The 14,535-nt window shown below is 27.1% G+C and overlaps 1 protein-coding gene across 1 annotated transcript in view; it reads right to left on the bottom strand.

The window, feature by feature from the left end:
• LOC127279759 (homeobox protein vnd-like) overlaps positions 1–14,535 on the bottom strand; it is a 30,828-nt gene that overhangs the window by 11,842 nt on the left and 4,451 nt on the right. The window lies entirely within an intron of this gene.

The following is a 14,535-nucleotide window of genomic DNA, read 5'->3' as shown; positions in this document are numbered from 1 at the left end:
CTATATGCGCTTTTATATGCGGAAAATAAATATTTATGAATAAAGTGGGTTTTGATAAAATCTAATATCGCCCTTTGACTTTATTTTTATTTGTTCAAATTGCCGTTTTTTAGAATTTTCATTTATTTTTTATCAAAATTTTTTTTTGTCTGAATTTCAAAGTATTGGAAATTATTTGTTCAAAATTCGAGTAATCGTTTAAATTTTAAAGAAATATTGTAATTTTTGTTTAAAATTTTTTTTTTATTCCAATTCTATATTTGTTCGAAATTTTGTTTGTCAGAATTTCCAACAAACGAATTTTTATTTGTTCGAAATTTCATATGTTTTTTAAATTTCCATTTCTCAAAATTTAATTTTTATAAAATTTTCATTTATTTTTTCATTTATTTGGTCGAAATTTAATTTGTACAAAACATAATAATTGGTTGAATTTTTTTTATTTGTCTCAAATTTCATATTTTTTTAAATTTCCATTTTCCCAAAATGTAATTATTAGAATTTCCGTTTATCAGAATTTTCATTTATTTTTTCATTTATTGGCCTTAATTTAATTTGTCCAAAATATATATTAATTGAACGAATTTTCATTTATTTTAATGTTTATTTATCTGAAATTTTGTTTATATGAATTTCCAAGAATGCGAATTTTCGTTTTTAAACATTTTTATTTATTCAAACATTTATTTCTCTTAATTTCTCTTAAAAAATTTTTTTATTATAATTATTCGTTTATCTGAAATTTAGTTTATTTGAATTTCTAAGTATACGAATTTTTATATTTGACTGAAATTTTATTTGTCTAAAATTTAATTATCTAAATTTTCATTTATTTTATAATTCTTGTTGGTCAGAAATTTTTTTTATTTGAATTTCTATATATTTTATTCTGAATTTAATAATTATATAGTCTAAATTTTGTTTTATTTAAATTTCCCTAAAAATTCGAATTTTTAGTTCATATAGAATTTCATTGTATATATAGTTTGAAATTTTCCTTTTTCTAAAATTTTTTGTCCAAATTTCGTTCTCTTTAAATTTTTCATTTATGTATTTTAATTTTTATTTCCACAAAATTTCTAAATATGACGACTTTCCATTTGTCTAAAATTTAAATGACGAAATTTCTGTTTTATATTCAATTTTTTTTCATTTATATTTTAGCTTTTATTTATCCGGAATTTTTTTTTCTGAATTTCCAACAATTCTCGAAACTGCGCAATTTATAATAAATTAACGAAATTAAAAAAAGCGCTAAATTTAAAAATTTTTGAAATACAGTTTTTTATATTGTTTTTGATGAAAAAAAAGTTTCAGTCAAAATAATTATACAGATCAAATCAAATAAGTAAAGTAATATTTTGTTAAAAAATAAGTTCTGTTAAATTTGTAATATATTAGGGAAAATGCACCTATTACGGCGCGATTCAAGTCAAAACACCTTTGAAATAAAAAATTCGACATTTCTATTGTACAAAGTATTGAAAAAAAATTTTTTCCATCCTTGAATTAAATAAATTTTATTATTATCCCGGACGAGCCCCAATTTTGTTACGAGCTGAATTGCATATTTAACGCGCAAGCGTCAATTTCGCTCTTTGATTCGCGGATTCAATCTTATAGTTAAATTCTTTAAGAAAGCGGAAAGTTTAAATAAAGACAATTAAATTTACCGTTTAAAACGGAGGAAAAACCTAACGAGAAGAATAGATCAATTAATGATTAACCGAAATTAACTAATTATTGATCTATTAATCTCGAGAGGAAACCTATGTACTTAATTTATTGATAAAGTCTTAGAAAAATACATAAATGTCCGATATAGGAGTAAGCTTAAGCATAAGCAACCTATTCGGAACGGGATCTCTGGATTAGAACTCACCCAATTTAAGACTTATTCAACCAAAAGGCTTATGTATCAAAAAAAAGATTAAAATAATTTTTTAAAATCATTTTGCAACAATTATATTAAATATAATAATAATAATAATAGTTATTTTTATGAATTCGCCGTAATTGATGCACTTACCCTATAATTGTAAAAATAATTATTAAAAAAAATTTAAATTTTTTTAAAAAATAGTGGAAATGATATAGAATAATTATTTTACCAAATAATAATAATAATAATAATGCATTTTAGTCAGCATAAATTTTTGACATATACACGATTTTTGAATGCATGTTTATGTGAATATTTGTTTGCATAATGTGTACATAAAAGGAATAAAAGATAGCTCATACTATACATATAAGGAAGAAGGGGCACTTATGAGAAGAGCAGGTATATAGAAGAGAAGTGGAAACTGGTAAAGTTTCCTGGTAAATGTGTGAGCACAAAATAAGGGGTGGAGCCAGGGATATTTTCAATTCCATAGGGGCGGAAACAACCCTCAAATGGTAACCAGTACGAATTCTCAATTTAGAAACGACCAAACCCCTTTCAGTGTGCAAGTTGACCAATCGGGTAGCTTCATCGATCAGTATTTTTTTTAACCCCAGGGAACACTTTATTAGGAGTCTAGTTTTAATGCGCAAAAGCATTAGTGGTGCTTTTACCGTGTCACTTTGGCTTTCCACTCACTCCACTTTTTTTTCCACTCTCATTCTTTTTTTTTATTATTTTTTTATATATCCATACAGATCTTAACTGGTCGATAAGGGGTGAAAGTGGGTTGAAAGGTGTACTATTGTCCAAGAGAAACTGATACTTATACATATATATATTACCTGTTCTTCTTATTCGCAATTGCATTCTAGACATAATAATTTTATAAGTATAATTCATTGTTTTATTTCCTTATTTAAATATATTTTTATTTATGAATTTAATATTCAATTTGCAAAATTTTAAGTAATGGATCCAACAAATGACATTAAACTTTTCAAAATTCTATTTATTAGTCTTAAAATTTTACAAAAAAATTTCTGGTTTTATAAAAATTAAATAACATTTTAACCAGATACACTGTAAAAAAATTCAGACTTAAAAAATTTGAACTCCTCAAATTTTACTTCCTATATGTATTAATCTCCGAAAAAAAAGAATTTTATATTTTTGAATAGCTTTAATGGCCTAAGTACAACTGAGTCGGGTACACAAGTCGAATACGGGATATGTACACGGGAAAAAGAAAAACGTTGGATTAATACCGTTTTCCGATTGGTTCAACGGCAAGGAGCGCTGTAGGCAGTGTCTGTTAGATCAACTTACTTGTAACAATAGATGGACAGTAGGTTCAACAGTAAAAGTCTGTTGAATCAATGCCGAAATCGTGACAGGGCCCACTGACGTTGAACCAATCGGAAAACGGTATTAACCCAACGTTTCTCTTTTCCCCGTGTAAGTTCCCGCAACCGTCTTTAATTGTGCGTTGAAAAAACGGTTCCGCCAATATTTAGCGCAACCATTTTTTAACGCGCACAATTAAAGACGGTTGCGGGAACTTACGTATCCCGTATCCGACTTGCGTACTCGACTCAGTTGTGCTTTGGCCAAATTGTTTTTCATTTGTTCCACTATTCCTACAATTTCAGCTTATTAATATTATTAAAATAATATACAAAAATTTGCTTTGTTATAAAAAAAACAAAACTTTTATATCCTCCCAGGTAAAATGTTGTATAATTTCACAAGCTGAAATTGTAGGAATAGTGGAACAAGTGAAATAAATTTTTTGGTCTACATAGTTGGCAATGGTCCTATATATATAATGTCGGTTGGTTTCCATTGTCCTCACTCGCCAAAATCCCTACTTGCAATTTGTAATAATTCTCGTCATCTACCGCACCCTACTCTAGTAAAAATTTAGTCACTTTATAGTAACTTTTAATTTTAACAAGAAAGTCACTAAAATTTTATACTAGGGTGCGATAGTTGACGAGAGTTATGACAAATGGCGAGTGGGGACAATAGAAACCAACCAATCGTCTTCATATAATGCGATTTAGCTATTGTGGAAGCGGCCTGAGATAGGAAAGGACACAAATATATCTCTATCCTTTTCTAACTCACGTTCGCGAACGGCTTTTGCAAAGATATTACTTAATATAATGCCGGTGTCTTGTACTATTATGAATTCACAAGAGATTTTTAAACTAAAATTTTTTCGTTCATTAATATAGCAGCTTCAATATAATTGGGATCAGGAATCACGCGAAACTGACCCACCCCTGAGCCTTCTTGTGACAACCATCTTGGTTTTTTATCTCTTTCTTTTGTATATGTTAGAGAAACACGAAATAAAAACATGGCCACCACAACAAGGCTCTCACCAGATGGCGTATCGCAGTATTTTAGATCCCAATTGGTTGGTCTCCATTGTCCGCCCCAGTCGCCATTTGTCATAATTCTTGTCAACTACCGCACCCTGCTCTAGTGAAAATTTAAGGCCTGAGCAGAATAGAAACGTAAAGGCCTTTCATCTCCAATATGTTCCTAAATGTTTGCGCGTTGTGTGACTGGCGCGTTGGTTCGCAAGCGCAGTGACGTCATCAAAGCATTGATACCAGAATCGCGAACAAAAAGTTTGGTTTATGTTCCTTTTATCCCTGTTTTCCAACTTTACAAACTTTAATGCAAATGTTTCTCGACGGCTTTTAATAATTCTAATTATTTAATATATATAATTAAAAAATTCAGTTTCTTAAAATCATAAACCAAACTGTTTGTTCGCGATTGGTATCATTGCTTTGATGACGTCACTGCGCTTGCAAACCAACGCGTCAGTCACTCAACGCAAAAACTCAGGAACCTATTGGAGAAAGGCCTTAACCGGAATCGTAATCGCAACCGGAAGAATGAGTTAGAGAAGGATACACATATTGTTTGCCCTTTTCTGACTCATTATTTCGGTTGTGTTTGCGGTTACGATTCCGGTTACGTTATTCTATTCTGCGTTGGCCTTTAGTAACTTTTAATTTTAAGTTTATAACCACAAAAATAATACGAATTTTTGTGGTTATAAACTGAAGGAAATTCAAAATATGTCTCTTATTTAAACATTACTGTGAACTCAGTTTGTTTTGGCTACCTGCATTACAATAGGCCATATAATCAACAAAAAAAAACTCAGTTGCATATATTTGAAATCGTCTATAATCATCACTCATTTTCTGTTTGAAACACAATGGCTTTCTAAATTATAAATATAAGTATTAAACCACAAAAGATGCCATTCTGAAATTTGGCACACATAATCAACTTACTTTAAACAATTTTTTAAGCAATTTTCAAAAAAAGATTTAAATGTCGAACGTCATGAAAACTGAATTTGAAACTTTCATTTTTACTTTTTTCAATGAAAATTAAGTTATTCTAAAAATTAACTTAAAAAAATTAAATTTATCAAACAATAAATAATTTATTTAAAACATATTAAAAATTGTTTGTATATAAAATAAATTTCGATGTGACGAGATTGTCATTTGTCGGTCCGATTGGCCTGATCTTCTCAGGTCACTTTTTTTAAGCATTCTTGTCTCTTGAGTCACACGCACCATTTTAGATGTCAAGTTTTCAAGAGTCTACCATTCCTCTTCTTCTTCTTCTTCTTTTGCGGATAGGAGTCGAACTTGTATTGTATCCCGGTGTTACGCGTCGATGTAAAAGGGAGGTCCAAATTTAATAGGTATTAAGTACCCCAACATCCGAGTGGACCGAGTGCTTGTCCAAGAATGAAGTGAAGTGTATATAAAGCGCGTAGGGAAACAGGTATATATATACATATATGCCCCTATAACATTTTTAAAGTGCAGGAGCCGATTTCCGGTTCATTCAACGTGTTTTTATTGTCCTCACATCTATGGGCCATATACGAAAAAGTCAAAAAGTACGGAAGAGGGCGGACCGCATCTTCTGAAATTTCTCATGGTATATGATTTTGACTCCTTGATTTATCGCCGGAATATATTGATCCCGCCCGAAATCTCTATATGATCAAAGTGACCGGTTACGTTTATATATGTTAATATAAAGTTTTACCTATATTTTAGAAAAATCTTATATCACGCTATTTACAAATTGCTACCGTTTTTCTTTTATAGTTTACATGGAGGAAATTACCGTAATATGAAAATAAAATTCTTTTCGTTTTTAACAGTTTTTCTGAAGTTATTAATTTCATCCTAAAATTTTGATCAAATTATTATGTATATAACGTTTTGATACCCATAAGTGGTATCAACTTAATCCGCATTTACAACACTTTCAAACATTTGTGTTTGAAATTATTTCGTATACAAATTTTTGAAATTTTCAATCATTTTCTGTATGAAAGTGTTGTAAATTTACAATTTTTTCTAACAGTGTAGGATTATTTTTGGAAATTATTTGAAATCATTTTTTGATACCTAAAATTGGTATCGAAGTAAAATTTTTATGGACTGTATGCAGTTACACTAAAAAGTTTATAAATTCATTTCTTGATTTTACTATATTATTAATAATAAATAATAATATTATTAATATTTTTGAATAATTAAAATTATTATTTTATGAAAATGCGATTATTGAAACCACAATCAGCCACAAAATAATTATGTAATTGAAATAACAATGGAATGTAGAAATAATAAATATTAAACTGCAGACCCTACTGAAAATCCCTGTACAAGATCTTGTACAATTTCCTGTACAGGATCAGCAACTGAACTTGTACAAGTTCTGACCAGTTCCTGTACAGGAAAATGCATACGAATTTGGAACAAGTTCATTTGTGAGATCTTGTACAAGATCTGGTGCAAGATCTTGTACAAGAAAGATACTTGTGCAAGAAAATGTACATGATCTTGTACAATTTCATGTATAAGTACTTGTACATGAACACGTCCATGTTCTTGCACAAGTTAATTCATGTTTTTCTTTACTAAAAATTAAAAACTTCAAAGGCTGCGCAATAGTTTACTTTAACCTTTACAGCTGCGCAATAGTTTTTAGCATGCATGAGTTACGAATCTTAGTGGTTAAATATTATCAAAATCTCCAATTTTATTAAAGAAAAAAAATTTTACAACTATACATGTGCAAGAACATGAACTTGTTCATGTACAAGTACTTATACATGAAATTATACAAGATCATGTACATTTTCTTGTACAAGTATCTTTCTTGTACAAGATCTTGCACCAGATCTTGTACAAGATCTCACACATGAACTTGTTCCAAATTCGTATGCATTTTCCTGTACAGGAACTGGTCAGAACTTGTACAAGTTCAGTTGCTGATCCTGTACAGGAAATTGTACAAGATCTTGTACAGGGATTTTCAGTAGGGGACGACACATTGGTATAGTCATACCAGAGTTGGGAATCTAAATTATTATGTATGCAATTTACAGTAAAACGTCCAAAATGTGATACCTTTTTCGAACCAGTTTTTTAAAAGTTTTATGTTTATTCTATATTACAATTATAATTTATTCATCATTTCTCTTTGTACCATAATATTTTTCAGAAATATTATAATATAATTTTAAAAATAATAATTAATTTTTTTTTGTTAAGGTGCTTTTATACCTCCAGTATTTTGGTCAAGAAATCACTTATTGGATTGAATTTTCACGGTCGTATCGTTGAATTTGCTTGAATGTACAATAAATTCCATTTTTGTTTTCTAAAGATTAAAACTGTGAAAATGAAAGTTTTAGTACAGCCAATCAAATTAAGTGACACGGCCGTGAAAATTCAACCCATCCGAATGGCTTAACCAATATACTAGTGAGGTGTGTAAACACACCATTAAAAAACTTCCCCGAAGATTTCACATTTTGGACTTTTTACTGTAAATGACTAGTAATTTACATTCCCAACTCTGGTGAATGTTACCATAGTTGTGTCGTCTGCAGTGTAATTATTATTATTTCTACATACCATTGTTATTTTAATTACATAATTGTTTTGCGATTGATAAAAAAAAATTTCTATTTTCTACAATATTTTTTAAGAGAATACAATATTATTATTTATTGTTTACAAAAAGAAAAAAATTATGTTCATACAAATTTAATTCAAACAAAACATTTTTCTCTGAGTTATATATAAAAAATTATCACATACTTATATAATAATAAATAAAAAAAATTCTGAGAAATTTCATAAACGCAAAGGAGAAATATGTATTCTAATTTCTTCTTCGTGTGATTATCAAATTTCTCAGAATTTTTTTTTCCTTTTTTTTGACGAAATAGAGAATCGTGCTAAAAAAAGGAAAGAAAGGAAGTCCTGCCCTCGTCATTCTCATCTAATTCGGTTAGAATCAAGTTTAAAGATGAAACTGCCGTGTCGTTGAAGCCCCCTTGTTACTCGTCGTGAAAGTAGAGGAAAAAAAAAGGTTGGGAAAAAAAGGAGAAACGAAGAAAAAGCTTTAGGGAAGAGTGATCGTCAAACATTTGCGAGGATCCCACGACTGTTTGGCGATAGCTGTGCCAACTTGTTTCAAACACGCAACCCAATTTGTCTACGTCTCGTTGTTTTACCACCACACAATTCGCTAGCGATCTTCAAGATCGAGTGATGATCCTAAATCATTGAGTAATTAATCATTTTCTTTTGTGCAATTTTCAAAAATTAAGCAACATATTCTGTTTTTATTTTTTCCTTTTTTTAAAACTTTTTTTTTTAAATTAATTTTATAATGAGAAGGTTTTGTAAGGTTATTTTAATTAATTTAATTTATGTATTCAATTTAACTTAATTTTCGTTACTTAATTTAACTCTTAGATTTAATTTCGATGTACAAAAATTTGAATGAAGAAAGACGTTAACTTGAATTAAATAATTTTTTATTTCAGTTAAAATAGCTATATATTTTATTTTAAAATTACTACTTATTAGATACGATAAAATAAAATATTTAGGTCTAGTAAATATTTGCTTTAAATGGATAATAGACCAATAAATCATTTATTTGTATTAAATAAACGTAAACAAAAATGTGAATTTTTCAAAATTTGATTATTGGTAATATAAGATTTTTATCAGTAATAAAAAAATAAAATATAGATATACCTGGTTAATCAATCAGAATAAGGTATATATATATATATATATATATATATATATATATATATATATATATATATATATATATATATATATATCTTTTAACTGGTTCTAATTTTTAAAGGTGTGAGAAAAAAAATTGAAAAGCTTTTAAAGAAAATCCTTGGCTGCGTATTATGGTTTTTATAATATATTTATCTTATATTGCCCTATGGATTAACTGGTTGTGACCTGCTTCCTGATTTGTTTGAAATAGTCTAACTTTTAACACAGAGAGTGCGGAATTTGAGAAATCTAGAATTTTACTTGAAAAGAGATATTATATTAAGAACGGTTTTTAAATTTACGAAATATTTTAACTGGGGACCCCGAGAGAAGAGTTTTTGGAGTTAATCACTAAATACTTCTTGAAAACTTTTGAGATACTAACAACATTCCCTCCCACTACTTTTAGATGCTTAGAATTGCTGAAAAACGGCCACAAGACACACAACAAAAGGGTGAGCTGCTTGACTCGTCTCTTTTTCTTTTCTTTCTTATAAACTTCCGGAAAATCGTTTTCTCACAGTTCTGAAGCTGTTTAGCTTCTTCTCATAGGCGCTAAGTCGAGATTTTCGCACTGCTTAAGTTTCGAATTGAATGGAAACTTTTGGAATTTAAAGGACAAATAGAAAAAAAAATAGAGGAAAAATATAGAGTATGTATTTAATCATATTGTATGAAAAAATGTTTTTGTAAAATTTAATGAATTTATAACTTCACTTTTTGAATTTAACAATTTTTAAAATATTAATTAAATTTTTTTTATTTACATAAACATAACGTCAAAACTTGGGCTTCATTACTATTTTTCATTACTATTTTTCATTACTATTTTGTTTTATATAATTTACAATATTATTATTAATTTTTATCAAAAATTGTAGAAGGGGGAAATGAATTGGATTTTTTTTTTAAATCATAACTATTAAAAACAGTAGAGTAAAAGTTTTTTCCTGCTCTTTCAAAAGGTGCAAACAATTTTTTAAAAAATTAAAAATTTAACCATTTTTTTTAAATTAAAAATATTTTTGAATTTTTCTTTTAAAAGGATCCTTTTTTTATACTCCATGAAATGAAGCTCAAGATGTATAATATTTTTATACACGACCTTCGACATAATAATGGTGATTTTGTTCAATTGACTTTTAAATACAATTTTTATCAAACACTTTAATTTTTTTTATAAAAGTGCCATTCCATGAGTTTTTTAGCACTTTTCGGAGTAACCTTTCCAAATTAAATGAAACATTTTTTTTTATAATATTTATTAATATAAAGATCCAAAATAATCACTTTTTGAGTAAAAACAATTGTTTATTTAAAAAATACAACAATAAGTAATGAAAAAAATTCACTTTTTTTCTGCTACTCCAAATAAATTGGTTTAAAGATCAAAATTTTCCTTATTTTTCACGCTTTAATACCGCACAAGAAAAATAATGTATTAGAAAACAGTTAACTCACAATTTATTAAACAATGTTTGTTTACTTTTTACACAACATGTTTTCTACTATACGCTATAGTGTAATGAGCTTCTGCTCAATAACGAGAGCGACAATTTCCGAACGACGCGCGCAACTATAGCAGAAAAAAAGTGAATTTTTTTCATTACTTATTGTTGTTTTTTTTAAATAAACAATTGTTTTTACTTAAAAAGTGATTATTTTGGACCTTTATATTAATAAATATTATAAAAAAAATGTTTCATTTAATTTGGAAAGGTTACTCCGAAAAGTGCTAAAAAACTCATGGAATGGCACAAAAATAAATTTAAATATTAATTATATTATTATAATTATTATTATAAAAATATTATTACATTTTTTGTCCAAGTAATATATAAAATTCAAATTTTGAAAAAAGACTTTTTTTATAAAAATACTAAATAATGTTGTTAAAAGAAAAATATTTTAGCAAACGTATAATACGTATTGGAAAAAATTATTTTTTAAAAATATTGATTTTGGAAAAAATTTTCTTTGGAAATTTTAATTTTTTTTATCTTTCTTTACTTGTGAAAAATTGGTCATATAGAAAAACTATTAAATAAGTATGTAAAGAATTGAATTTACAAAATAATGGAATCAACAAATTTTTAAAATAGAAAATAATTGTACTTATTTTATAATAACTGAATTTTTAAATATACTTTAATTTAAAGAAATTGAATTTTTTAAAATAATTAAAATTATGTACTAGTCAAATACTAGTGGTTTAAATAGGTTTGAATATACATTTTTTAATTTTATTGTTTTTGGAATTAAATGATAAGCTTTTATAATCTACACTGAAAAAAAAATTATTTGGTTTAAGTATATATTTATTTGATAATAATCAAGTAACCGATTATTTGAAGTAAATAAATTTTATTTTATATATTATTCTTTACTTAAGTATGTTTTTTTTATTACATTAAAAGTAAATTTTTTGGAGCTCTTTTTAAATTTAGAATATTTTGATATATTTTTCACTTATATATCTTTTTTCCTTATTTATATTTTCATTTATTATAACAAATTGAAGAAGATAAATGTTAATTTACAACATATATAGGTATATGTTATGCAGGATGATATTTCAGTCACGATATATCAACGCGGATGATTGTCGTGCGACAACGAAAATGCTTATATACATTTTTAGATCACGATTCTTCTATCACATTTGATCTCTGATTAGAATGTCGATCGAGATAATAGTCAGCGTGTGATAATAGAAAATATATTAAAGTAGCTCAAAAATTAAAAAAAAAAGAAATCTATCTTATCGTACATATCTTTTCGTTACATAAAAAATTATTGATAGAATAAAAAAAAATCTTTTCTTTTCTCTTACAAAAATCAAAATGTTTCACATAATAAATTTTAAGTATAAATTAAAATAATACAATAATAATAAATTAAAATATAAATTCGGGTAAATTGAAGAAAATGTAAAAAAAAAGTTTCACTTCAACTCAAAATTCAATATATTGGAATACAAAAAAAACCTCAAAGTTAGTTTTTCAAAAAAAAAAAAAAAAACCACTTTCCTTGAAAGTCGAGAGATGAAAATAAAAACGCTTTTCTTAGTTGTCGAAATGCAAAGAAAGTTGCAAAAGATTCAACATCTGTTTGCAATTAGCTTTATGAGAGAGAGTGTACATAGTGAAAATTTTTGAAAACTTGAAGAGGCTTGTGTTTAGAAAATTTACAGCTCCTCCCCAACCTTCGCACATTACAACGTATTTGTCAGGTGCAGGTTCTATTTTAACAAAAATGACTCTCAATTGTTATTTGAGATAATCCGAAAATCATCCTCTGAGTGGTACCTGCCGGACGGTTTATTGGTACTCGAGATTATATGGCACTCGAATATCCACTCAGAGTTAAGAATCCTTTACAAGTGTCTAATACTCGACTTGGCAAGAAGATTTTAGAAATTAAAATTCCAACATTTTACGTTCGTGAAGAATGGATCCTCCCCCACTTCTTATAAACATTTAAAGTTTAAAATAAGTTATTGACAATGCAGAAGGGAATACGCGTCAAATTTGAAAATTTGGAAAAAGTTTGCGTAGGCACGTACTGGTAATAAATATAAGAGAGGGCAATAGCGACCTGTAGTAACCATCCAGGGGTGAGTTCTCTCAGGTGTCTTGTGACCCGCCTCCCCTCACCTACAGCTCTACACTTGCCACTTGGTTCCCAATGCCTCTCTCTCTCTCACTCTCAACAGGTACTAATATTGTCATGTTAATATTGAATTGTGGATATCTTATAAATGGGTGAACTTCCATTCACGACGGCACGTTTTCCTCACACCTGACAAAAATCACTGTAAACCTTATAGGTTTTCAAACTTTATTATATTGAGAATCTAACGTTTTCTCATGGAAAATAGTGCCTCATCCTCTGAGATATATACTGATATATAGAAACTCCATTTTTTTCCATTAGTGTTCCAACTTTTTTTTCTGGAATTACAGGTTTTTTTTTCTTTTTAATTTTATTCTCTTTTCAGTAAAGTATGTATACGACTTTTACCTAAAAAAAAGTAATTATTATTGGAAGAATTTTATGATTTAAGAAAAATTTTCAATTTAAAGAATTTTATTAGATATAATTATTTTTAGACGAATTTTCATTTTTTGAATTATCCTTTACTGTAATTTCTTTTTGAACGCAGATTTTTACTTAACAAAATTTTGGGACACATGATTATGTTCTAAAAATCATTAGTTAGAATTTTCATTTTGTGGAATTTCATTTATCATAATTATTTTTGAGCCGAATTTTTATTTGTTCGAATTAGTATTTTGCAGCAATTTTCAACAATTGATTTTCTGTAATACAGAATTTTTATATAACTGAAAATTCACTTCGCAGAATTTTTATTTGTTCGAATTTTCATTTAACATAAATAGAGATTTTAAAGAATTTTTATTGGGTAGAATTTCATTGCATAGATTTTTCTTTCAGATGAATTTTGATTTGTTCGAATTATTATTTTATATAATTTCCATATAACCGATTTCTCATACTACAGAATTTTTACTTACTGAAAAATCATTTAACAGAATTTCTAATTGATAGAATTTTCATTTGTCCCAAAATTTAATTTTAGGTACCGAACTTGTTATTTCAAAGAATTTTTTTTATCCAATTTTTTATTTAAAAGAAATCTAATTTAACCGAATTTTAATTAAGTTTAATTCTAATTTAATAGAATTTTAAGTAATATGCATTTTTATGTATCAAAATTTCTAATTCATATCAAATCTTCATTTGCACAATTTCTTATTTAATATAATTCTTAAAACGACGATTTTTCGTTTGTCCGAAATTTTAAATGTCCGAATATAAGATCGTCAGAAAGATTTTGGCGCGATTCATAAAATTGACCAATAAAAAATTATCAAAAAAATCGTGATAGGAAAATTTTAAAAACAGCGCGAAAAACTTTCTGTCAGCTATTTGTTTGGGCATTTTCAATTTCACATAAATGAAAATTCAGAGCTTTAAAAATTCTATTAAAAAATAATTCTTATATACAAATGAAAATTTGTAAAAATTAAGGGGAAAAATCGGTGAAATTTCAATTCATCGAAATTAATGTTGTTAAGGTGTGTCAATTTTTTTTCTGTCATTATTTGGGATCTAAAATTATTGTGAATTATCAAAATTAAAAAAAAATTTTTTGACCATTTTAGAAATTTTATTTTTGGAAAATATTAAAAAAAATTTAATTCCCTACGATTGACTGTTCGCAGAATTATGAAAAAATGCCTACAAAAAATTGCTGTTAAAATATAATAAAAATTGTGGAAGAAGTTGAATTTTTAAGGAATAATTGATAAATTTAAATAAAACATAATTGGTCTTGTTTAGGGGTAACAATTTTTTAAAAATTTTTTTAGAACCCACGGAAAGAAAATAAATATCAAATTTTATAAAAGCATTTTTAAATTTTGTAAAAGTATTTTTAAGTCGTGGAAAATATTGTAAAAAGCG

The sequence above is a fragment of the Leptopilina boulardi genome, unplaced genomic scaffold (assembly GCF_019393585.1).
Source record: "Leptopilina boulardi isolate dan_hultmark-lab unplaced genomic scaffold, ZJU_Lbou_2.1 LbouV2_223, whole genome shotgun sequence".
Taxonomy (NCBI): Eukaryota; Metazoa; Arthropoda; class Insecta; order Hymenoptera; family Figitidae; genus Leptopilina; species Leptopilina boulardi.
Note: the sequence above shows the minus strand (reverse complement) of the source record. Positions and strands in the feature narration are given on the sequence as shown.